Source organism: Bos indicus, chromosome 10 (assembly GCF_029378745.1).
Source record: "Bos indicus isolate NIAB-ARS_2022 breed Sahiwal x Tharparkar chromosome 10, NIAB-ARS_B.indTharparkar_mat_pri_1.0, whole genome shotgun sequence".
Lineage (NCBI taxonomy): Eukaryota > Metazoa > Chordata > Mammalia > Artiodactyla > Bovidae > Bos > Bos indicus.
The window spans coordinates 22,501,691-22,527,538 of NC_091769.1; the positions used below are offsets into that span (position 1 = coordinate 22,501,691).

General features: G+C 40.1%; 1 pseudogene and 1 gene segment (V, D, J or C); one reads left to right on the forward strand and one right to left on the reverse strand.

The window, feature by feature from the left end:
* The window catches only part of LOC109564835 (T cell receptor delta constant-like), a gene marked incomplete in the record, with an annotated part of 620,053 nt that overhangs the window by 273,658 nt on the left and 320,547 nt on the right, over window positions 1-25,848 (reverse strand).
* LOC109564219 (glutamine synthetase pseudogene) lies at window positions 21,488-22,636 on the forward strand (annotated as a pseudogene).

Sequence of the window (25,848 nt, forward strand, 5' to 3'; positions counted from 1 at the left end):
CAGCTGGTAAAGAATCTGCCTGCAATGCAGGAGAACCAGGTTCCATCCCTGGTTTGGGAAGATTCCCTGAAGAAGGAAATAGCTATCCACTGCAGTATTCTTGCCTGGAGCATCCCTTGGACAGAGAAGCCTAGCAGATCCATTGGGTCTCAAAGAGTTGGACACCACCGAGCGACTAACATTTTTACTTTCCAGCCTCATAGTTCTCAAGTGTGGGTGCACATTAGAATAAATAGGAAGGCTTAAAAAATGTGGATTCCAGAGCCCTAGACCAATGTGGGGACACACTCCAGAATCACCTATTAAAGTTTATACTTAAGTGAAAAAATAAGACAGAAATGAAAGCTACTGCTCTGCAATAAATCTAAACATGAACAGAACCAGAATTACTAATAGCAGGAATATGAACTAAAGAAGATATTGAGAGAGGAAAAAAGAAGACACTTTATCTACATGTTTCCCACTTTGGGAGGGAGCCAGTTTTACAAAACATTAAGACTTGAAATTTGAATGGGCCAGTTTTGGGGTGTATATCTGTGATGGTCCCATGAAGGTTCTCATTTTTGTGTATATAAGTTCACTGCTGATTATCTAAGTTTGTACTCCTAGTTCTCAAACCTTTGTTCTTCACTCAGCTTTCACTGGCTCTGGGTGGCTGCAGTATTACCAGGGGTCAGCAACTCTAGAACCTCATCCAGGACTTGGCATCAGGGTCAAGACTAGCATTTTGAGATTTAAACTTCTAAACCAACATTAATTAAAATTTTCATCTGGAGTCATAGAATCACAAAAAAATTCAAACTGAAGGGCTTTTTGAAGCTACCCAGACTAACTTCCTCCTTATAAAAATATGAAAAAGTCATATTAATTTTGATAATCAAGCAAACATAAAAGATAGTTACCATTTCAATATCTTCTTCTCTATCCCAGGTACCTCATAGGGTACCTGATAGTGTACAAAGAAGCCATGTACATATGTGAACTTTTCCTTGCACCGTCTCTACCTAAAAGAGGCCAAGCACTGCTAGTGGTCCTACCGACTTTCTCTAGGTGGTTTCTACCAACTTTTCTGTAGGTGACTTTCTCTAGTTTTCATTTCTGGGTGTAGAAACATGATGGATGTGGAGGTGGAATTCCCATCAGCCAGTCTCTAAGTTTATAAAGTGACTTTCTGGGTGGTTCTGGCTTCCTGAGATAAAACCTGGTGGGTTGGAAGGGAAACCTGGCAATGTGTTTCTAAATAAAGCTCTATCTGCTTTCTGTTGAGGGGAGATGGCTCTCAGATTCTGCTATTAGGTTATCTGTCAGTGTTACTTCTCAGCGATATTGTCAGTCTTCATGACTTCTATATTTTCCTGTGTCAATAAGGAGGGAGAGAATTGCCACCTGCTCTTCCTTTACATATGGATTTCTCTAACAAATAATCCATGCTTACTTCTTCAAAGAGAGTCTCTAGAGCATACTTTCCTGCAGAAGCTGTGAGATACAAGTGTGTGCTGTGCTAAGCCACGAGTTTGTGATAAGTTGTCTTGTGGCCATAGAAAATGAATACAGATTTTGGCACCTGATAGTGGGCGCATTTGTACCAAATATCTAAAAAGGCTGAAGGAATTTTGAGAAGTATGATAGAAAAAAATCTAAATTCCTTTGAACAGACTGTTAGTTTTAATAGAAGTCTGGAATTTAAGGACACTACTAGGGAAGCTGCAGAAGGAATTAAGGAACTGTTACGGAGAACTGAAGGAAGGGGAACCCTTGTTCGGTAGTGGCAGAAACTGTGCAATTGTTTTCTGGTGGTTATGCGGAAGGCTGAACTTGGTTGCAGAGCTAAGGAGATTTCTAAGCAAAGCATGCACATACCACTGGGTTTCTTCTTGCTGCTTATAGTGAAATGCAAGGGGAAAGAGGTAAACTGAGGAAAGAATTGTTAAACGAAAAGGAACCAGGACTGTATATATCTGAAAATTCTCAATTTGAAAAGATACTAAAAATTAAGAGTACAGCATAGAGAAAAATCTAAGTGAGACTGTACAACTTTTCATTAAAACATCAGAAAAAATTAATGGTGGGAGTATTCAATCACACAAACGGTTCTCTCTAGAGATTAAGATGAGCCTCATAGGTCCTCTCAATCAAACCAAAGGACCCCTAGGAAGCTTGAGAATATGGCCTGTCAGCCATCTGAGCAGGGGGCAAAATAGAGGTTACGTAGAAAAGATTTGTGGGTGTGTCTTTTTCTAAAGACACAAACTTCATTGAATCCATGGGAGACCCATATTAGTGCAAATCCAAATTAAAGTCCCTGTGGAGCAGCATCAGCAAGGCGTGCACGTGATCAAGGTGTTTATACATCTCTGTTGGTTAGAATCTCCTTGTTTCCAGGAGTAGAATGTAGTGTAACAATTTTGACTCTATCTGCCCCCTCAGTCACTTCTCCCAGAGGAGGGAAAAGCATTTCTTGATCACCCTGTTAAATTGTACCCTTCAATCTCTCTCTCAGCCTTGTATTTATTGCTTCTATAACATGCATCCTAATTTGCTTGTATATTGTTTATATATCTGTTTATCCTATCTTTCTCATTAGATATTAAGGAATCTGTTGTTGGGCATATTTTTCTTCAGCATCATATCTTTGGCATCTAACACAGTGTCTGTGACCTACCCACAAATAAATGAGATCTAAAGCAACATGACTGCTATAAAGTTTCTTAAAACTTTTTTAAATTTAATTTTTATTTTATTTTGAGTATAGTTGATTTACAATTTTATGCTAGTCTCAGATGTATAGCAAAGTGATTCAGTTATGCATATACATATATCCATTCTTTTTCAGATTCTTTTCCCATATAGTGTAAGATTTTATTATTGATTGATTGATGGGAGTACAGTTGAATTACACTATTGTGTTAGTTCCAGGTATACAGCAAAGTGATTCAGTTATATATATGTATATTTATTTTCCAGATTGTTTTCTACTCTAGGTTATTGTAAGATATTGAATTTTGTTCCCTATGTTATACAGGAAATCCTTATTGCTGATCTAGTTTATATATAGTAGTGTGTATCTGTTAATCCCACTCGGGATTTCTCTCTCCCCCCTGCTCCTGTTCCCCTTTAGTAGCCATAAATTTGTTTTCTGTGTCTGTGTCTCTGTTTCTGTTTTGTAAATAGATTCATTTGTTCATTTGTATTATTTTTTTAGAGTCCACATTCAAGTGACAGCCTATAATATTTGTCTTTTACTGCTATAAAGTTTTACAGTTGCCAAGGGTGAGGGCGAATGCTACAGCTAAGTGTGAATCGAGGGCAGGATTTCAGTACTGAAAATGAGGATTAGAGAGTCTTCTAGGCAAGTGGAATGGCCTGAACAAGACTGTGAAGTGAAGCATGCTGTCTTTTCATGGAAAGCATTGTCTCAAGAGGAATCTGAGAAGGTTCTCTGTGGGAGAGAGACAGTGGAAGGCTGGTCTGGCTGCACTCGGCAGGGCGGATCAGCATAGGCGGTCAGAGCCTGTGGGTGGGTGTTAGGGGCCTGGGGCATTGTGGTAAAACCATCTGTGGGAACAGCTGTCTTCGATCCTGGTCCTGGCCCGCCTATGGCCTCCTTAGCCTAAAGTGGGAAGAGGGGGGAAGAAGTCAGACACGTTCCATCTGAGACAGGTATCAGTGTGTACAGGTAGAGGAGTTGGCCTGGTGTCTGAGATCTATAGGAGACAAAGTTCAGGCAGCAAGCTAGTTAAAAATTATTTGCTTTGTTTTGAGCAAATGCTATTTTTATCTGCCGCTCAAATACCTCAGGTACTAGATTCAGGGAGGGGAATGCTTCTGGATACCATTTTTCTATTCTCTGAGCCCAGGGGTGGGTGGGAATGTTTTACCAAAAACATTCAGCAATTTCCTCCCGGGACCCCAGAGGATCACTCACAATTCCTGTTTCCCAGTGTCTTTCTGAGTGTGTGTGTATATACCCAGGCTTCTGCAGCCTGGGGTGTTTTTGGCAGACTCCTGGGTTTTTGTTTTTCTTTCTTCTTCTGCCATCCTTGCTGTGTGTTCTGAGAACACAAGGACACAGATTCCTGACTGTCATTGTGAGCTGATGAGACCAATTAATTTAGCCTCTTCTTGGAAGTTCACTGAATAGCATCCATTTGTTGATTTCTAGTTACACAGAATAATAAGGTGGAAAAAGTTAACCACGTGCTAACTACAAGCAAGTAGAACCCAGATGGATTGGAACCAGAAGGTTGATGATAAAGATTCCCAAATCATCACCTTGTTACCTCACCACCAACGAATCAGAAGAATTGTGCACGAGCTGATCAACCACCCTGAGACCCTGTCCCTCACACTGTCTTTAAAAACGCTTCTAAAAGCCTTTGGGAAATTCGGGTCTTTTGAGCATCAACTACACTTTCTCCTGGCTTGCTGCCTTATGATAAACACTGTACTTTCCTTCACCGCAACCTGGTGTCAGTAGATCGGCTTCATTATGCATTGGGTGAGTGGACCCAAGTTTGGTTTGGTAATACTATAAATGAGAGGCTTAAATAGCTCACATAGCTTAAATGTGGTATGATAAGTAGATAGTCATATGAGAAGATCTCTTCCACAGAAGCCTTCCCAGAAGTGTTATCTAAGCTCATTATGGCCAGGAGCCCTTGTTCTAACCACCCCCTCATTTCTTCATTTTTTAAAAAAGGATTAGATAATCATTATGAAGTGTTTAGAAAATGTTTCCTGAACATGGAATTTTTCATGGCCTTGCAGATGGCGGTGAGAATAAGGAAAATCAGGCAGAAAATAAGGAAAATTATTCGTAATGCTAGGTTCTGTTCTCTGCATTATCAGTGTCTATCTCTTGGCTGGATCATTTCAGTCACTATGTATAAATATTCTATACTATCCTGTATGCTGTCTCATGCCCCTGATAAAATATCCCTTGCATGGCAGTTTTAAATTCAGCATCACGGGGAGGAAGGGAAGTGTGGGTTTTCATGTATTTGCCCACTGATTTCTCTGCCATGTGCCTCTCTCCCTCTCCTGGGATTTCTTTACAATATTTATAGGAAAAAATTCTATTTTGAAAAATTCTAATTTCAAAGGGATGGACATTAATCACATATAATGGGAAAACAAAATGTGAAGAAGATAATAAAGATCACCTTTTAAATCAATTATGCAGAGAAGCTTTGTTAACAGCTTAGCATTTTAGTTTTATATATGTATGTTTACAAAATTGTAACAATGTGGTATATTCAGTTTTATTTATTTTTTTCCCTTAACAGCAAGAGTATTTCTAGATCATTAGTATAGTTATAATGGCTACATTTGTATAGACATTGTCATGATTTATCTAACTATTTTACTACTGGTAGACATTTATATTTCTCTCAATTTTGACATAATAAAAAGTATTACAATGAAATACTGTACTTCTATAGAATTATATATGCATGTTTATGGTTATTTCCTATGAATTAAATTAGTAGGGATTAAATTAATGGGAAAGCTCATATAAACTTTCTATCTCTTTCTCTCTCTTACTCTCTCTCCCTACCTCCCTATGGTAGCAAAGCTCAGAATCCAAAGTATATGTTTTTTCCACCACTAGAACTTGTCTTCAGTTAGAAGCTTTCAGGGATTTCAAAGCATTCCTTAGCTCTTTACTTGGGCATTGTCATTATAACTTTTCTTAAAAACCTATATCTCTAAATAAAAAAAATTGTTCATGCTGACTGTCATGATCAAGTAATACAGAGATGGGTAAAGGAAAAGTCAGTATCTTCTGCTTGTCACGTCCCAGTCCCTTGGTCCCTTGCGAGGAGGTTAGGAGGGGGACATTCTGTACCTGGTGTTATTTGAAGTCAAAATTTTCTCTTTTGCATATGCCTTAGCTGCAATGCTTGCCTTTTTGTTTTTTTCTGAAAAACACCTCAGTGTCTGGTTAGAAACAGGATAGGGTCAGCTTGAGCTTGTTTTATGAGTCCTATAAGAGTTACCTGTTGAAGATATGATAAATATGAAAGACATCTGAAAAATATCCTTGATGTAAATGTTGAAAATGAAGAAGGATATCCTGTCCCCTAATGGATTTTCAAATGCTTTCAAAATTGAGAAAACACTGAACAAATCTGAAAGACAGTTGAATGCTATGTCATCAGACAGAAGATATTGTTTTCAATTAGAGATATTGCATTGCTATGTAAAGTAAATGTTAGAATCATTTCATTTTTAAAAAATTCATTTTCACAATGAAGAATGCCTTTCCTCTCAGTCTAGGAGAATCTAGACTTTTATATTGATTGAATAAATTAGACCTAAATGGGCAGTGCTACATTTGAGTGACTGTTAGTCTCTCAATTAACTAAAAGTGTCTGACTCTTTACAACCCCATGGACTGTATAGCTCACTAGGCTCCTCTGTCCATGGAATTCTCCAGGCAAGAATACTGAAGAGGTTAGCCATTCTCTTCTCCGGGGAATCTTCTCCACCCAGAGATTGAACCCAGGGCTCCTGCAGATTCTTTACCATCTGAGCCACCAGGGAAGCCATTTAGCTGTTTACTAATCAAAAGGTTGGTGAGTCAGAGCAGGCCTCACGGTAGGCACAGCTTATAAGCACAGTAATTAGTGTTCATTAACAAATATCCAACAAGTGAAGTTTCTGTAACAAGCATTCCTACTTAACAGTTCTTGGAACCAATAGGCTAGTATTTTCATTATTATAAGAAAAGTCCTTGCTCTTTTTAGTTAACAGAGATAAGCAGAAACTTTATATAGTTATAAGATAGGAAACATGATTTAGCTTATTTTTATAGTCAGATCAGATCAGATCAGTTGCTCAGTCATGTCCGACTCTTTGCGACCCCATGAATCGCAGCACGCCAGGCCTCCCTGTCCATCACCAACTCCCGGAGTTCACTCAGACTCACGTCCATCGAGTCAGTGATGCCATCCAGCCATCTCATCCTCTGTTGTCCCCTTCTCCTCTTGCCCCCAATCCCTCCCAGCATCAGAGTCTTTTCCATGGCATGTAATTATGCATTCACTGCTTCTCTTAACTACCTACATGGAGTTAAAACAAACATTAATTGAACAATTATCATGTGTCAGGCACTGGCCTCTCTATGAGGTGCATGTAATTAACTATCGCAAATTTTCAAAAAGACTGAAGAGTGGAGAAATGAAATAATTTTAAGTCACGGAGCTAAAATCTGAAGGATCTGCATGTAGGCAGTCTGTACCTGGAGCCTGTGATTTTTTTTTTTTTAAATATTTATTTATTTATTTTTAATTGATGGATGATTGGTTTACAATAGAGCCTGTGCTTTTAATTTCTGTCTTGTACTCTTAATTTGTTTCACCAAACAAAGGCTCATTATTAACCCAGTGTTTTTCAGTCTCAAAAGTCCTTGTATCAATTACTTAAAATTTCTCTCCAAAATAATAGCATTTAGTTTTAACTTGACTTTTCATCAGGGTCAAATCGTGGATATTTGAGGCTCCTAAAAATTCATTTCCACAAAGAGCTACTGAGTGAAAGCATACATCTGTTCACTGAGCCATTATTTCAAGACTTCAAGAATATGTGCAGGCTGTGTCTTTTCAACACTTCACACAAACATGACTCAATGTGATGAGATCAACAAGCAACTTACATTTTAGGAGGTGACAATAGGGAATAAAAAAAGACTCCATTTTCTCTTAAGCCATTCTGAACGTGTGCTTGCTGTCACCTGCTGACTGATGACCTCCCGCTGGCGTGGCCGATTCAGGGAGAGAACTGACACAGATATACACAAACAGTGTGGAGAATGGGGGTGTCCATTCTCCTCCTGAAGCGATGGCGCTTTGGGGTTAGATTTATGGTATATTTTATTGGCAACAGTGACTCCTATGAGGTTTCTAGGAAGGTAAAGAACAAATGTCTGTTAGGCCTTGAATGTCAATTGTTCAGAAATTCTGAAACATATGCTGGTCAATGGGTTTGCTGTCAAAATAGAAGAGATTGATAGAGAGGAGGACATTTCTTTAGAGAACAGCATGCAGTCCTATGCCTTTGAGTGCCCTTAAGGGAGGCCAATTTGCAAGGCTGGTATTTACTCTTTTATGCAGCTTAGTTGAAGCATTTACATGGTAATGTTTTCAGTTTAACATGGGAATGTTATTTTAAATCCTATACATGCTGCATATAAAAGTGTCCAGATGAATTATCTTATGTGTTTACTGTGTCTCGATGCTTGGGTACGTGCCTGTTTGAAAGTACTGTTTGCCCGTCCCAGCTTTCATTCTGACACAGGGTCGGCAGGGTCTCCTAACAGAGACTATGTGTTCCTCTGGTGCCTCTAGTAACAAAATTCCCATCTTTCAGGGTTACCCCAAATTTCATACTATAATTATCCAGGTAGTGGTTTTCAACTGGATGTTTTGGTTTCCTAATTTTTGAAATAGCACATACCCTTGGCTGGCCTGAGGGGGCATGTGATACGTGTGAAAGTGATTTGTCATTTTTGTAGGAGCAGGAAGACGTTGAACACGGCTGATCTGGAGACTAGAAACCTAGCAGGTAAACATTTCGGAGTTTACTCAGATGTACACACCACAACAGCTTTATTGTCTGTAACAACTTAATTTCTAACTCCAGTAACCATTTCATCTGGTATCAGAAAACTTATTTTAAGCAAATATAGGGTTTTCTTAGTTAAACCATAATTTTTAAAGTCAATTCAGGATTTCCTCTGACCGTTCGGGTTTCCCTCGCTCCATCCTTGGGTTGACGTCTGAGCTCTAGAGGCCTTAGTGTGTCCTGATGCTGGTTGGGGGCACCTGGCCCCTGTTGGCACCTGCTGGGATGCAGTGCTTTGGGTCTGGCCTGCCACGTTCCTGTTTCTGTGTCTCTAGATGTCTGAGTCCCTCTGGGTTTCTAGTTGTTGATGTACATGTTCTGTGTCCCTTGAAATTGAAATCTGTCCAGATTCACTAAAGCTCTCTCAATACATTTCCATGTTTTTTGGTGTGTCTGTGACAACTCAGCTGCTCTAACATCACTTATACAGAATGGATAGAATGGGGCTGTCTTGGGCTCTCTGGGCCCACTCTGACTACAGCACAGCTATCTCTGCCCTGGTGGAAACTTGCAAGTCTATTGTCTTTCTGATAGGGATTGGGTAAGTCTCCTAGTCTCAGATTCCTACACACCTGTTTGGGCTCCACTGGTGGGAAGGGGTATGAAGGTTGGGCACGGAGGTCTTCTTCAATGTCTTACCTGTGCTGCTTTCGTTTCCATCACCCCTAGGAATTCCCACAGACCTCGAAATTTGTATTAAATCTAGAGTTTGTGTCAACCCATATTCTCAGAGATCTTTCGGTAAGGCATAGGTTTTTTTTTTAAACTCAAAGATTATAACCCAAGCTCAAACACTTTTTCTTTTACTGATTCTAGAGAAAGTGTCTAAATTTTATTTTGAAGCTTGAAAGCAAAGAATTTATTTTTTAATTTTAGTTACTTTTTATTTATATATTTATATTTATTTATTTTTTCTTCTATGTTATTTGTGCTCTTCCTCCTCCAATACAGGACGTGAGGACTTCCTACCTAATGTGAGAAGGATGACAGAATGAAATAAAGTACACATCTGCCTATATACAAATGGTTCTTTGTCACTGAGATGATTGGGATTGGGTATTAAGATAACCAGGTTACTATTAATAACACCTTTTTATGATACAGAGAAAATATAAGTGATTACCTTCTGAGATACAATATAAGAAACTGGATAAGCGCATTAACCATGGAGTCAGATGATTTGAATTCAAATCCTGGGAGTGTGTAACACAGCGCACATTATTTAAACTCCTCGTGCCTGGTTTCTATAAGTGGGCAAATAACTGGAGTTGTTATAAGAATTAAGTAAGTTAATAATGTACAATACTCAGAACAGAAACTGTTCAACAGTAAGCACTTAACAAATATCATTATTACATATTGCCAGCTTATGTGCTGAAAACATTTAAAAGTGATTGTCTCATATACACATGTTCCAAATAATGCACATAGCATCCAAATTTAGATATTTTGTTCCCTTTCCAGTTGTTTTGCCCATGTTGTCTATTTTTAACTTTTTTTTTCGCTCTCTTCATAAAACTGATTAGTTTGCACTGATAAAATTTTTTTATCTACATGGACTTGCTCAATACAAAATGTACCTACCAGAATTGGTCAAACTATGAGGTTAAGGGCATAGTCTTCCAGACTGCCAAGTCTATCCAAAACTTAGGACCCCAGTTTCAAGGATTAGGAGCCAACTACAAAGTTAACAGTGGAAACAGTGTCAGACTTTATTTTTTTGAGCTCCAAAATCACTGCAGATGGTGACTGCAGCCATGAAATTAAAAGACGCTTACTCCTTGGAAGGAAAGTTATGACCAACCTAGATAGCATATTCAAAATCAGAGACATTACTTTGCCAACAAAGGTCCGTCTAGTCAAGGCTATGGTTTTTCCTGTGGTTATGTATGGATGTGAGAGTTGGACTGTGAAGAAGGCTGAGCACCTAAAAATTGATGCTTTTGAACTGGGTTGTTGGAGAATACTCTTGAGAATCCCTTGGACTGCAAGGAGATCCAACCAGTCCATTCTGAAGGAGATCAGCCCTGGGATTTCTTTGGAAGGAATGATGCTAAAGCTGAAACTCTAGTACTTTGGCCACCTCATGCGAAGAGTTGACTCATTGGAAAAGACTCTGATGCTGGGAAGGATTGGGGGCAGGAGAAGAAGGGGACGACAGAGGATGAGATGGCTGGATGGCATCACTGACTCAAAGGACGTGAGTCTGATTGAAGTCCGGGAGTTGGTGATGGACAGGGAGGCCTGGCATGCTGAGATTCATGGGGTCACAAAGAGTCGGGCACGACTGAGCGACTGAACTTAACTGAACAAAGTTAAAGGGAAGAGTCTACACAACAATGTCCTTACTTCTGACAACTTCAAATTTAGGGGTTTTCAGAAACCACCCTTAGGTTTTGTTATATGCTAGAAAGACTCGAAGAACTCTTTGAAAGCTATTATACTCATAACTATTTTTATTATAGGAAAAGAATACATTAAAATCAGCCAATGTAAGAGATGCCTAGAATATTCTGGGAAGATTCCAAACTTGAAGCTCCCATTTTCCTCAGTGATGGCTTATCTTCTCAGCATCAATGTGTGACAATACTCACAGAGTAATGTCAGCCCAGGAAGCACACCTGTGCTTTGGTGTCCAGAGTTTTTCTTGAGATCTCATTATGTAGACACAATTGATTAATTGCCCACGAGGTTGAATTTAGTCTTAGGTTTGATCAATATCGTGTAACCCGAAGTCCCCACCACAATTGATATGGTTGGTCTTTCTGGCATACCAGCCCCCGATGCTAATACTATCAGGTGAGGCCAGCCTCAAGCTGAGTCATCTTGTTAACAGCAACTGTCAAATGTGATATAAGGGGTCCACTGTCTTTAACAAGGATGCTCCTATGATTCTGGAGCATCCAAAGATTTAGAGATTCCCTTCCAGGAGCTGGGACAAAGGCCTGTCTTTGGTCAAGGCTAAATTCCTTACCATACATTAATAGGAGAATAAGCAAATTTTATTATCCATAATCAAAAATTTCCCCTTTCTCTCAGGGTTCAGCTCACTACAATCTCTCACCTCAGCCCATTCAATTTAGGAGATGATCAGTCTAACATTGTTTCTGTGTCTACTCTGCATACAAATATATTCTCTTCAGTTTTCCATGATAGCACCTGCCTTTGTGTGAATTCTCTTTAAGATCTTTATTTTTTGTCTCCACTCTTATTGAGCTACAGCCTCACTCCTGAGACACTGCTTCCTGTGCTTCTAATCCTCTTCCATCAGAATTTGAGTTAATGGATGTGTCACTGAGAGCATTCACAGTGAGGGAACAGTCCAATGCAAAGTAAGATAGATGCCTGATGGCTGAGATTCATTCATTTATCAACTATTTATCACATCTTTTTTCTGTGCCAGGCACTATTCTGAACACAGCATATTCAGTGATGCTTAGAGGTTAATGGGAAAGGCAGATATTTAGTGTACTGAAAAATGCATAGCAATTGTGATAAGGTCTACAAAGCAAAACTTGTTTTACTGTTTCAAAAAAAAATTATAGGTTTCTTTGAAACAATAAAACAGAGAAAAAAATTTAGATGTGGAGGGGGGAGGAAATTGTTCATTGAGGAAGTGACATTTAACTCCAGATATAAAGAATGGGTAAGGATTAGCCTAGTGACTGGAACTCTCATTTGCTATGAGATGGTAAGAATGGCATTGATGTAAGCCCTAAATTTAGTCTTTGTATTGTCTCCCCACTCCCACAAAATGAGGAAAATAATCTTTAATGAAACATGAAAGTCAAAGGTCTTTGTATTTAAGGCTCTAACTGGCTCTGGAGTCAAAAAGAAATCTAGTGAAGATAATTAGTGAAGTTGTGAAAACATTCCAAGAGGAGGAGCCTTTGGAAAGTTTTCAGTTTGTCTCATTCCCATGTGCATAACAATTGAAAGCTTTTAAAAAATCTTTCAGGAGGTTATGCTAATGGAATCTAGCTTATGAGATTCACTGTGCTTTCATTCCATGATATATCTTGGGCTGGTCATCAAAATAGACTTTTTTGTTTTTCATAGTTTTGGCAAGCAAGTTCAGTTCAGATCAGTTCAGTTCAGTCACTCAGTCGTGTCCGACTCTTTGCGACCCCATGAATCACAGCACACCAGCCCCCCCTGTCCAACACCAACTCCCGGAGTTCACTCAAACTCACGTCCATCGAGTCAGTGATACCATCCAGCCATCTCATCCTCTGTCGTCCCCTTCTCCTCCTGCCCCTAATCCTTCCCAGTATCAGAGTCTTTTCCAATGAGTCAACTCTTCACATGAGGTGGCCAAAGTACTGGAGTTTCAGCTTTAGCATCATTCCTTCCAAAGAACAACCAGGATTGATCTCCTTCAGAATGGTCTGGTTGGATCTCCTTGCAGTCCAAGGGACTCTCAAGAGTCTTATCCAACACCACAGTTCAAAAGCATCAATTCTTCGGCGTTCAGCTTTCTTCACAGTTCAACTCTCACATCTATACATGACCACTGGAAAAACCATAGCCTTGACTAGACAGACCTTTGTGGGCAAAGTAATGTCTCTGCTTTTGAATATGCTATCTAGGTTGGTCATAACTTTCCTTCCAAGGAGTAAGCGTCTTTTAATTTCATGGCTGCAGTCACCATCTGCAGTGATTTTGGAGCCCAAAAAATAAAGTCTGACACTGTTTCCACTGTTTTCCCAAGCCAGAAATGATCCAGAAATCATAGTAAAACATCACTAGTATTCTTTGTTAAGACGAATCAATGTGCTGCGATGAAAAGGTTAGGCAGCACTAATACCCAGCTTAAAGTATATTGAAATGAAAGCCAAGGTGGGCTTCAGAGTAAACACTGTGAAATGTCAGTGTGATACATAAGAAGAAAGAAAGAGTAATCAGCTTTACTTAGTCTAAGCAGATAGGGATTTTGGAAGCAGTATTAGATGACTAGAAGAATCATTAGTCAGTCTAGAGAAACAGACTCTGGGCCTGACTTCTAAGAGCAAAGACCAGAGCCACCCATTCAACTGGCCTAGTAAGGAGGTGGCTGTCTCTGTGCCAGTCACAGGACCACTTGATGGTGGTGAATCTTTTGGACTGGAAGTGGCCTCCAGTGCCACCAGCCACAGAACATGCAGCCAGGCTGGCCCAACCAGGAAGTTACTGCTCCTGAAGCAATGAAGATGATGCTGTTGCTGCCAACCTGAGAACAATGCAACCTCTGCTGTCTCCCAGCAAGGAAAGTAATGTCCTTGTCTAGACTCCTCTTCATGTGCTTCACCTCCCAATTTAAAGCAATGGAGTCTGGGAAGTAGGTTAAAAAGTTTTCCTACCTTGGGAAGGCAAGGTTCACAGCATGAGAAACTGTCAATGTGGACATCATGTCTAATACTTCTCAGAAGCCATTAATGATGGTTGTTCTTTAAAGTAAAAAATAATGCCCAGAGAAATACAACAGCAAAGATGATTGGAAGAATAACTGGCAGAGTCCAAAGAATTATAGATCCTCAATCTAAGAAGATGAAGCATGAGAGGAAATATGGAAAGTATTTAATAATTTAATGATGTCACAATATATAGTGTAATGAACTCAATCATTATCATGAGTAAAACTGAGTTTTGAGGTTGATTTAAGTATAAAAACTTTAAATCATACAAAGCCACATTTCTACAAGTGTCTGCATGGTTTGAATTTATCTCAACTCAAAATTATGCATAAATGAATTAAAGGTAAGAGATAAAAAGTAGTTTTTTAAATTGAATATCTCTTTTTTAAAATTTAAATTTATTTATTTTAATTGGAGGCTAATTACTTTACAATATTTTATTGGTTCTGTCATACATCAACATGAATCTGCCACGGGTGTATGTGTTCCCCACCCTGAACCACCCCCCCACCTTCCTCTAAAAAGTAATTTTAAGAAAATTTTATGATTGATATCAGAAACAAATTAGGTTTATTAGTAACTGTTTCCTGGTGCTATAGAAGGGTGACATTTATTTTTGTCCTTACTATTTAACTCCATCAGATGCAATTGTTTCTTAAATATTTATATGAAGCAATTTTTTATTTAGTGATGGGAGCTAGTGATGAGAATTTAAAAAATGAAATGTATGAAATTATTAAAGAATTAAGGAATGTATGATCAAGCAATGAACTAGATACTGTTTCCTCTAATCCTTCTGGGTGGATCTTTCCATGGCCTGCAATTTACACTTACCTGGGACTCATTCTGCTGAGTATTTGAGGGCATTCGCTGCAGATCTCCAGGGTTCTCTCTTTGTGTACTTCTGTCCTGTGGGCTCTAGCTCCTCCAATCTCAGCTCTGTGTCCTTGATTCAGGAGAGTCACGGGGTTCTCATTCAGTTTCCCCTCCCTGTGCCATAGACTGGATACCCTCTCAGGGTGAGAATCTGGGGGCAATGTTCGGGCTCCCCTCATTTGTTTCCCATCTCTCAGGGATAGCTGTCATCTGTTGCCTGGTGTACCGTGTCCTGGACACTGTTGTTTTATGTAATTTGTCTGGGGAATTTTTTCTTTTTTGGTTGTTGCAGATGAAGAGTAATTTGGTCTTTTTTCTGTGTTGGCTGGAAGCAGAATTCCAGATCATATGATTTGCAGTGGTTGTATCCATTGTACAGATGAGCCAACATTTTAAAAATCACTTTCTCTATTGGTAGACATTCAGGTTTCTCCTTGATTCTAAACATTTTTGGTCTTTCCCCCTTTTTCCAAAGTGGTTGCTTCTATTTGGCCCCAAATCATAGGGCCTAGTTTTATTTATTTTCTTACAGCTTAGGTTTCAGAACCATTTTTGACACAGAAAAAATACAAAGGGACAGCTTCATCTTCAGCTTCAACTCCAGCCTGAGCTAGGATTATCCTCCCGCCAAGACATCATTGGCTACATCTTACTGCTTCTGCTTTCTGTCATTCCAACTGTCAATAAAATGAAAGATATTCTAAAAGTTCATTTACACTTTGTGAAATTTCAACAGTGATTTCTCATCAGGAAATAGGGGCTTGAAATTAGAATTGACTTGATAAGGCTTTGGAAACAGAACCATGTCTGAGGTTAGCAGAGGTTGTTAGGCTTTTGGAGAACTCTGTTGGGTCTCAAGGACAAACAGAAGAGACAAGAAAAAAGACAAGAAAGAGAGAAAAGATTATGGAGGTGTGGTGGTGGGTGGTCATTGGCCTTTGTTAGCTCCAGGTCACCACTGACCCTCTCACTCCCACTGTGATCCTATTATGGAAATCATTGGTGTATTTAGAGCTGATCCTCTTCTGCGTCTTTCCCCCAGACGGAATCCATAGAGCATGTTCTCAGGGCTGGCTTTGTGCCTTACTGCTTTGTGTGTGAACAACTTGCTCTAAAATTGGCTCTTCATCAGAAGAAATTCATGTATTGATAAGATTCATTATCTTAGGACTTCAATGAAGAGATTTAAACTTTTGTTAATAGTTGAAATGTTGGAAGACTTCAACAAATGAAATGAAAAAGACTGATGAATGATGAGTGTCTGTCCTTGATGTGGAAATGGGGTTTAGGAGTCCAACCCCTTTCTTTAACTGGAGAAGGGAGCAATGTTTCAGGACTTGAGAAAACATAGGAAGTTTGAAGAGGAAGTGGAGAGCCAAAGAACATAATTTAATGTGCCAGAGTAGAAAGGATAAATAGCTAAAATGATTCCCAGAAGCATGAAAATAATATAATGGCTAGAAATCATATGGCCTCTCTAAGTGGTAGGTGAGGCAGAATGAAATCTTTGAGCTGAGCATCCAGCCTTATACACATTGATTAGCATGTGCCTGTGGATGGAACTGGGATGCAGTCAATGTAATTTAGCCTCTAATTCCCTCAGCATCCAATCCCTTGAACCATAAAGGTTTCAAGCTCTCACATTTGAGTTCAGAGCGACCAAGGGAGAGTCAGGGACACACAGTTATACAATTCTTCGGCCTGATGGAAGGGACTATCTTTTAGCTGGTCCTGCTGGCTCTGGCTGACTGTTCCTGTCTTCCTTCACTGAGTCGTGTGCTTGGATAGATCAGTTTGGTTAATAAGGCTTTCACAAAGAAAAGAACACATAACTAAGAAAATGTATATTGTCTTCCCTAATAGCAGAATACGACTGTGATATCCAGGAGGCTAGTATGAAATAGTGTCCTGCGACTTTATTCCAATATCCTACACCTCTTTGCAAGATGCTTTTATTTGCTATCTGACAGGACCCATTTATCTGAAGTATAGTCTGAATAAATGGACTTTCAACACTTGTTCATTCTTTTTCCTTGTCTCCTGACTGTATATCTTGAGCAAATGACATTTTTTTTTTTTAAAAGAGACCCATGCAATCTATGTTTTTACAAACGTTATAATCTTCCTTGCCTAAATGAAAAACATTGCTTCCTCAAATGTGCTTTGATTTTTATTCCAAATTCCAGTGGCCACAGAATCCTTGATTTATTTTCAAATAGCTAACACTTGAGGCCAAATGTAGATCTCTCAGGCTGGGAGAGGTTGTTAGGGATCATCTAGAATTTCCCTCTGTATTACAGACTGTACTGTTGGAGTGCATGTGTGATGTATGAAGTGTCTGACTCATGACTACCAGACAAATTTAAGTCATGCTGTCCATTATGTAGCTTCTCAGTTCAGTTCAGTTCAGTTGCTCAGTCGTGTCTGACTCTTTGCGACCCCATGAATCAGAGCACGCCAGGCCTCCCTGTCCATCGCCATCTCCCAGAGTTCACTCAAACTCATGTCCATCGAGTCGGTGATGCCATCCAGCCATTTCTTCCTCTATCGTCCCCTTCTCCTCCCCAATCCCTCCCAGAATCAGAGTCTTTTCCAGTGAGTCAACTCTTCGCATGAGGTGGCCAAAGTACTGGAGTTTCAGCTTTAGCATCATTCCTTCCAAAGAACACCCAGGGCTGATCTCCACTTCTAATCAGTGGTGTTTCTAAGCATTATAGTGATATGCTATGCATGTTGCATGCTAAGTTGCTTGAGTCGTGTCTGACTCTGTACAAACCCATGGACAGCAGCCCACCAGGCTCCCCCGTCCACAGGATTCTCCGGGCAAGAATACTGGAGTGGGTTGCCATTTCCTTCTCCAGACTGATAAGGCAATCTGATAGGTAAATTTTTATATCCTCTGATAGTCTGATCTTTCTGTCCAAGAGTACACTGTGACTTCTAGCAGAAAGACAAAACAAAGATATTTAATACATAAAATCTATTTCCTGATCTGAACCTTTTAAAAAAAGTCAGAATAGAGTGGGAATTCGTTATGAAATATTAATGAAGGTTACATACACATACACAGACACACTTCAAGTCATCACAAAGCTCTGCTCTGAAATAATACTTCAAAGAAAAGAAACATCTAGTTCAGCAGTAGTGAATCCAAACCTGGACAGGAGTCAGTGGGAAGAAAGACACTAGCTGCAACGAGCGAGTACACAGCAGCTGTGGATTTTAGGGTCTTTTCTAGGATTGTGGGCTACAGTCTTAGGGTCAACAGTGTCTGGATGACTTGGCCTTTCTGTTGCAAAATTCCAGAAGCTGCCATGACACAGAATAAAATATTATTGGCGCTCTCTGGAGTAGTGCCATGGGCAGGCACTGCTTGTGGGGCCTGGGGTCTCTGGGGTTCTGTCTCATCCTGTGTGACAGACACTGGGGGAGCAGTGATTGCTTGGTCTATACTTCTTTTGCATCTTTCCTTTCAACTGCAGTGACTTCAATGAGGGTAAATATAATTCTGAAGTGCTACCTTGAATTTATTTAGACAAAGAGAAATTTCATGACTTTTATTCGAGAATGACTGAAAATGTCCCCTTTCCCCCAGAACTTCACTTTGGCTGATACAATGTTAGTCTTCCCATAGTCATCATTAATTTTTCAAACATTTGTTGCACTAGGAGAGACTTAGGTATTGCCTGAAGGTACGTAACCAGGACATATGCTAATTCAGCTAAAAAAATTTAAACTTGAGCTACTCAAACTTCAGGGCTAATGCAGAAAACACAGTTAAATTACAAGTAAGAATGTAGGCAATCCCCCAGAGGAAACTCTTCTGCAAGTGAATCATTTACATTTATTTAGTGATTTAATCCATGAACATCTTTAGTTTTATAAATTAGATATGAGTTTCTATCAATAGTAACAGTAAAGGAACACCTTAAAATAGTTTTCCCTTTTGAAAATGTACCCTGTTGTCTACTGTTCTACGAACAAACCAACCAACAGAATAACAAACTGTTCCCTCACCTCTGTTTTGTTCTCAACTATCACTTACCTGCTTTCTTTCCCAACACAATTTCTCAAATGAACTATCTTTTCTGCTTCTATGGCTTTACTTCCCATTAACTCTTTATTTCTTGTGTACTCAGCTGTGTCCGACTCTTTGTGACCCCATGAACTGTAGCCCACCAGGTTCCTCTGTCCATGAAAGTTTCCAGGCAAGAATACCTGAGTGGGTTGCCATTTCCTACTCCAGGAGATCTTCCTGACCCAGGGATCGAACCTGTGTTTCTGGTGTCTCCTGCATCGGCAGGTGGATTCTTTACCAATTGTGCCACATTATTTTTGTTTAACCAATTTCAATTCATTGTCCATCCTCCCAACTCAGGACACTGTTTCTGCCGAATGCACTAGAACTCCCTTGCTGCAAATCCAGTGGTCACCTTTGTTATTATCTTGCTCAACCTCTCGGCAGTCCCCTCTTTCAGTTATACAGGTCCCTCACTTGGCTCTTTTGATTTTCCCCTGCCATATGGTCACTACCTCTTGGTCCTCTTTGCTATGTTTTTTCCCTTTTCTGCTCACGTTTGTGTCATAGTACCCAAATCTGAATCAAGTTCTCATCTCTTCAGTAACTCTGTTTATTCCCAGAAAATCTATCTCTCCATGTCTTGGCTTTACATGCTGTCTACATGTCAATGATCTATCATTAGATCTATCCCTGATCTCTTTATTAAGTTCCAAACTCATTTATTGAACATTTTCTATGGCATCTTCATTTAGATTTCTAATGGGTATCATAAACCCAGTATGGTTAAAATATAAATCTTATTTTCTCTTCAAACCTGTTCCAGTCTTTCGGGCTCCAAAATCACTGCAGATGGTTACTGCAGCCATGAAATTAAAAGACACTTGCTCCTTGGAAGAAAAGTTATGACCAACCTAGACAACATATGAAAAAGAAGAGACACTACTTTGCCAACAAAGGTCTGTCTAGTCAAGGCTATGGTTTTTCCAGTAGTCATGTATGGATGTGAGAGTTGGACTAAAAAGAAAGTGAGCACTGAAGAACTGATGCTTTTAAACTGTGGTTTTGGAGAAGACTCTTGAGAGTCCCATGGACTGTGAAGAGATCCAACCAGTCCATCCTAAAGGAAATCAGTCCTGAATATTCATTGTAAGGATTGATGTTGAAGCTGAAACTCCAATACTTTGGCCACCTGATTTGAAGAACTGACTCATTGGAAAAGACCCTGATGCTGGGAAAGATTGAAGGGGATGACAGAGGATGAGGTGTTTGGATGGCATCACTGACTCAATGGACATGAGTTTGAGTAAACTCTGGGAATTGGTGATGGACAGGGAGGCCTGGCGTGCTGCAGTCCATGGAGTTGCAAAGAATTGACATGAATGAGCAACTGAAGTGAACTGAACTGAGTCTTACCTATGTCAGGAAGTTACATCCAAATGTACCTAATTGCTTAGGACACACATCAAGTAATCATTCTTAGTTCTGCTCCTTTTTCTTTGCCTTCTCACTCACTTAAACCATAAATGAGTTCTGTTAATATCACTGTCAAATATGTCTCATATTTGCATATTTCTTTTCATCTCCTTTTTTTTCATCCTAGTCCAAATCACTATCTTTTTACAAGGATTATTTCAACATTTCAACAGTCTGCTAAATGGTCTCCTCTCCCCCACCCTCTGCTACTTCTGCCTCCCTGCCTCTCTTTATCTACTTTCCATACCAGAACCAAGTAATGTTTTTGAAGAAGGTAAATGAAACCATGTCACTGGCCTATTTACATTTTCCAGCAGCTTCTCATTATAATTATTAGTAGATATCCCAGTCTTACTCACCATGGCTTTTGTAAGCATGTATGTGACACCTCAAGGAAACATTTCACACCAACTTCTTTCTCATTCACTCTGCTCATCTCATTCCTAGTCCTGGAAAATTCCAGGCTTTCTCCCATTTTAAAGCTTTTTATTTGCTTTCCCTATACCCAAATCCTTTCTCCCCATTTCTTAGCAGGACCTGTTCTTTCTTTTCATTTGAATGCCAGCCTAAATATCAGAGACTTTTCTCCCTGACCAGTCAATGAAAGTGTTCTCCACTCTTGCTCTGTCTTATCACTTTCTTTTATTTTCCTCTGAACATTCATAAGATATGGTTTACCTTGTTCATTTACTCACTAGAACATTAATTCAATGGGAGAAGCTTTTTTGTTTATTTTGTTCATTGCTATATCTTCTGGACTTAGAACATACTTGATACATAATAAGTGCTTGGTAAATATTGGTGGAATGAGTGAATTTGTTTATTCCTGTATTTCTTATGTCCCTCTCTGCATCATACTGATATAAGCTTCATGGGTGGAGGGACTTTGCCTTGTTTATTTTTGTGTACACAATGTCTAGGCTCTTGTCTGGTCCAAAATAGTCCCTCAATAAATATTTATTGAACAAACAGGCAGAGCCTAGAATGGGAGAAGAGCAGGCTGTCTAAGCAGCACCCCCGGCCTCCTTGCCTCTCTTCTCCTCACCTGGCTCTCGCTGCCTGCCCACCTGCTTGCTCGGTGCCCAGAATACCTTCCACCATGGCTACCCTGGCGAGCTCCCACTTGAACAAAGGCATCAAGCAGGTGTACATGGTCCTACCTCAGGGCGAGAAAGTCCAAGCTATGTACATCTGGATTGACGGTATTGGGGAAGGACTGCGCTGCAAGATCTGAACCTTGAATTCTGAGCCCAAGTGTATAGAAGAGTTGCCTGTGGAATTTTGATGGCTCTAGTTACTTTTCAGTCTGAAGACACCAACAGTGATGTGTATCTTGTCCCTGCTGCCATGTTTCGGGACCCTTTCCACAAGGACCCCCAACAAGCTGGTGTTCTGTGAAGTCTTCAAGTACAACCAAAAGCCTGCTGACACCAATTTAAGGCACACTTATAAATGGATAATGGACATGGTCAGCAACCAGTGCCTATGGTTTGGAATGGAGCACGAATATACCCTCATGGGCACAGATGGGCACCCCTTTGGTTGGCCTTCCAACGGCTTTCCTGGGCCCTAACATCCATACTACTGTGGTGTGGGAGCGGACAAGGCTTACCGCAGGGATATTGTGGAGATTCACCACCCAGCCTGCTTGCAGGCAGGCATCAAGATCCAGGGTAGGAACGCCGAGGTCATGCCTGTGCAGTGGGAATTCCAGATAGGACCCTGTGAAGGAGTCAACATGGGAGATCATCTGTGGGTGGCCCATTTCATCTTGCATCATGTGTGCGAAGACTTCGGAGTGATCACCACCTTTGAGCCTAAGCCCATTCTTGGGAACGGGAATGGTGCCGGCTGCCACCCCAACTTTAGCACCAAGGCCATGCGAGAGGAGAATGGTCTGAAGTACACTGAGGAGGGCACTGAGAAACTAAGCAAGGGGCAGCAGTGCCACATCCGAGCCTACGAACCCAAGGGGGCCGTGGACAACGCCCGGCGCCTAACTGGATTCCACGAAACCTCCAACATCAAGGACTTCTCTGCCGGTGGGGCCAACCTTGGCGCCAGCATCCACATCCCTCGGACTGTTTGCCAGGAGAAGAAAGGCTACTTTGAAGACCGTCGCCCTTCTGCCAACTGTGACCCCTCTGCCATGATGGAAGCCCTCATCCGCACATGTCTTCTGAACGAAATGGGCGATGAGCTCTTCCAGTACAAGAACTTAACGGCCACTCTGGATATAAAGAAATAGTGGAATGCTACCCTCAAAATACTGAGAAAGTCACCAGAAGTGCTCTGTACTTTCCCTCTCATTAAAAAACCCAATGGAAATAGCTTCTCTTCTCCAATACTGGAAATACTGATAGAATTTCAACATAAAGTCTTATATTCAGTCAAAATATTAATCAAGTGTGAGGGTAGAATAAAGGTATTTTCAGGCATGCAAAAAGTGATGGAAGAAAAGTCCCATGCAGCTTTTATTACAGACGTTCAGAGAACGTGTTTTATAAAAAATAAGGACTGAACCAAAAAATGAAGATACATGAGGTTCAAGATGCAAAATAACCAATACGGTGAGCAATGCTAAAAAGTCCTAGGATGAGATTTGTGCAACAAAGTCAAAGAGTGATTAGTTCACACAGGGCTGATGATAGAGGTCAAGGAACAGAGAATCTGTAGGAAAAAAAGAAAAAAATGGATACTCTACTTGATATATTTGATGCATTTGGGAGAAATTATTCACAAATATTTAAAAAAATCTGTTGAAGAACTCACAAAATAAATAGGAAATTGATATAGGACAAATGAAAAAAATGAGGCAATTATTAACTAAAAGTTCCCTGATAGCTCAGTTGGTAAAGAAACCGCCTGCGATGCAGGAGAACCCGGGTCAATTCCTGGGTTGGGAAGATCCCCTGGAGAAGGGACAGGCTACCCACTCTAGTATTCTGGCCTGGAGAATTCGCAGAGTTGGACATGAATGAGTGACTTTCACTTTCACTTTCAGTTGTACTAGAAAGGAAATGTAATCACTGTACTCATTTTGGCTGGACAGTGACAATATTGACATGGTCATAATCATATTTGTCATGACTATCGGTTTAACTCCATATTGTGATATAACCATGTTAGGAAGATGACAGTGATGATGTGTTACCATAAAAGAAAGTCAGTAGATAATGTCTAATATTTTAAAAATGTATTTATTTTTAGTTGGAAGATAATTGCTTTACAATGTTGTATTGTTTTCTGCCCGTACATCAACATAAATCAGCCATAGGTAGATAATATCTAATACTGACAAATCAAGGAGAAAGCATATAACTTAGAAACTGCTAAAATGGAGTTGGATTGACAGTGGGAGTAGAACATCATATTGCTGTAGTTTTTTTTTTTTTTTTGATGGGGTGGGAGTGGGAGAACAGACCTTTGTAATGCCTCTTACTTTTTAGATATGTGCCAGTAGTATTTCGATTTAAAAAAATCTTTGATTTTAAAAGAAAAAGATTTAGTTATAAGTTAATGTGTGCATTATTTTACTGAGCAACAAGAACAATAATAACAATAGTATGTGCATGCTAAGTCACTTCAGTGGTGTTTGACTCTTTGCAACGCTATGGACTGCAGCCTGCCAGACTCCTCTGTCCATGGGGATTCTCCAAGCAAGAATACTGGAGTGGGTTGCCATACCCTCTTCCAGGAGATCTTCCCAACCCAGGGATTGAACCCACATCCCCTGTGTCTCCAGCATTGAGGAGGATACTTTACTGCTGAGCCACTGGGGAAGGGAAATCCCTGTTAACAATAGTTCTCATGCTTATGTTAAGAATTCCACTGAGGGTGAGGAATAATGATGCAAGGAATTCTTGGTGAAGCTAAAGTAGAGAACCAACAAGTGAGACCCACTGGGTTTGATAATTTGTTTCATGAATTTTCTTAAATGCAGTTTTCTGTTAGATTTCTCCATGTGAGAAACTTAGAATCTGTATTTTTTCCAAAGCAGTTGTTGAGCTTCCCCAGGGCCACTTTACCCAGTTTTTTATCTTCCCACTCAAACCAAACATAAAGTTATCCTTCTACAGGGTTTTCTAAGGCCATTTGATGTTTTTCCTTATATGATTTAAAAAGGTCAATAATTGGTGGGTATTATTAGAAAAGAATTTGGAAGCTAAAATTATTATTCAGTCAGTTCAGTTCAGTCGCTCAGTCGTGTCCGACTCTTTGTGACCCCATAAATTGCAGCACGCCAGGCCTGCCTGTCCATCACTAACTCCTGGAGTTCACTCAAACTCACATCCATTGAGTCGGTGATGCCATCCAGCCATCTCATCCTCTGTCATCCCCTTCTCCTCCCCAATCCCTCCCAGCATCAGAGTCTTTTCCAATGAGTCAACTCTTTGCATGAGGTGGCCAAAGTACTGGAGTTTCAGCTTTAGCATCATTAGTTGCTTGTTATTTACATCCCATTCATTTCTCCAAAGATCTGAGGTATTAACACATCAGTGAGTATTAGTAAACTTATGATGCATCTAAATCTATTATGCTACTAATAATATCTACCACTTATATAATACTAACTATGGACTGGCTTCCCCAGTGGCTCAGTGGTAAAGAACCTGCCTTCAATGCCATAGATGCAGGAGACGTGGCTTTGATCCTGGGTCGGGAAGATCCCCTGGAGAAGGAATGGCAACCTACTCCAGTATTCTTGTCTGGAGAATCCTATGGACAGAGGAGACTGGTGGGCTATAGTCCATAGGGTCACAAAGAGTCAGACATGACTGAAGCGACTTAGCATGTACATGGACTGGGGACTATTTCAAGCACATTGCATGTGTTATCACATGTCATCCCACAAATAGGAGTTAGGTACCGTGGTTAATGGTTTCCCTTTTCTTTTTTTTAATAATTGAGTAAAAACTGAGGCATATAGAAAGGTAACTTGACCAAGATCATCCAGTTAGTAAGAGGTGGAACCAGTATTTTTATACCCGCAATTTAGCTCCAGAGAGTGTATATTCGACTTCTTATGCAATAGCTCATATATTGTTCTAGTTAACATACTTGGTGATGATGCTTTAGCGATTAGGGGTGGTCTGCAGGGGGAAAATCTTAAATTTAAAAAGTTTTTGAAATGCATCATTTGGAATATATTTTAGTTGGTCAAAGGAGTCTCATCGGTCTGATGAAAGAGACAGATGAATATGGAAAGACAAGGATGAGAAGAGATGATGCCTTTCAGCTTCAGAGTTTGGGTACGGGTTCCAGATGTCTGCAGAGCACTGTGTCTCCACAGCACAGAAGTAGATGGCAGAGTCTGTGGGCTGGGAGGCTGTGATGTTCAGGGAGCTGTAACGTTCCCTGCTGTTTATTGTGGCACTTACTCTTCCTTTCCTCTTCATCTCTAGGCTCAGAATAAGCAAGGAGATGATGCCTCCTCCAGGATTCTGTTGCAACCAATGT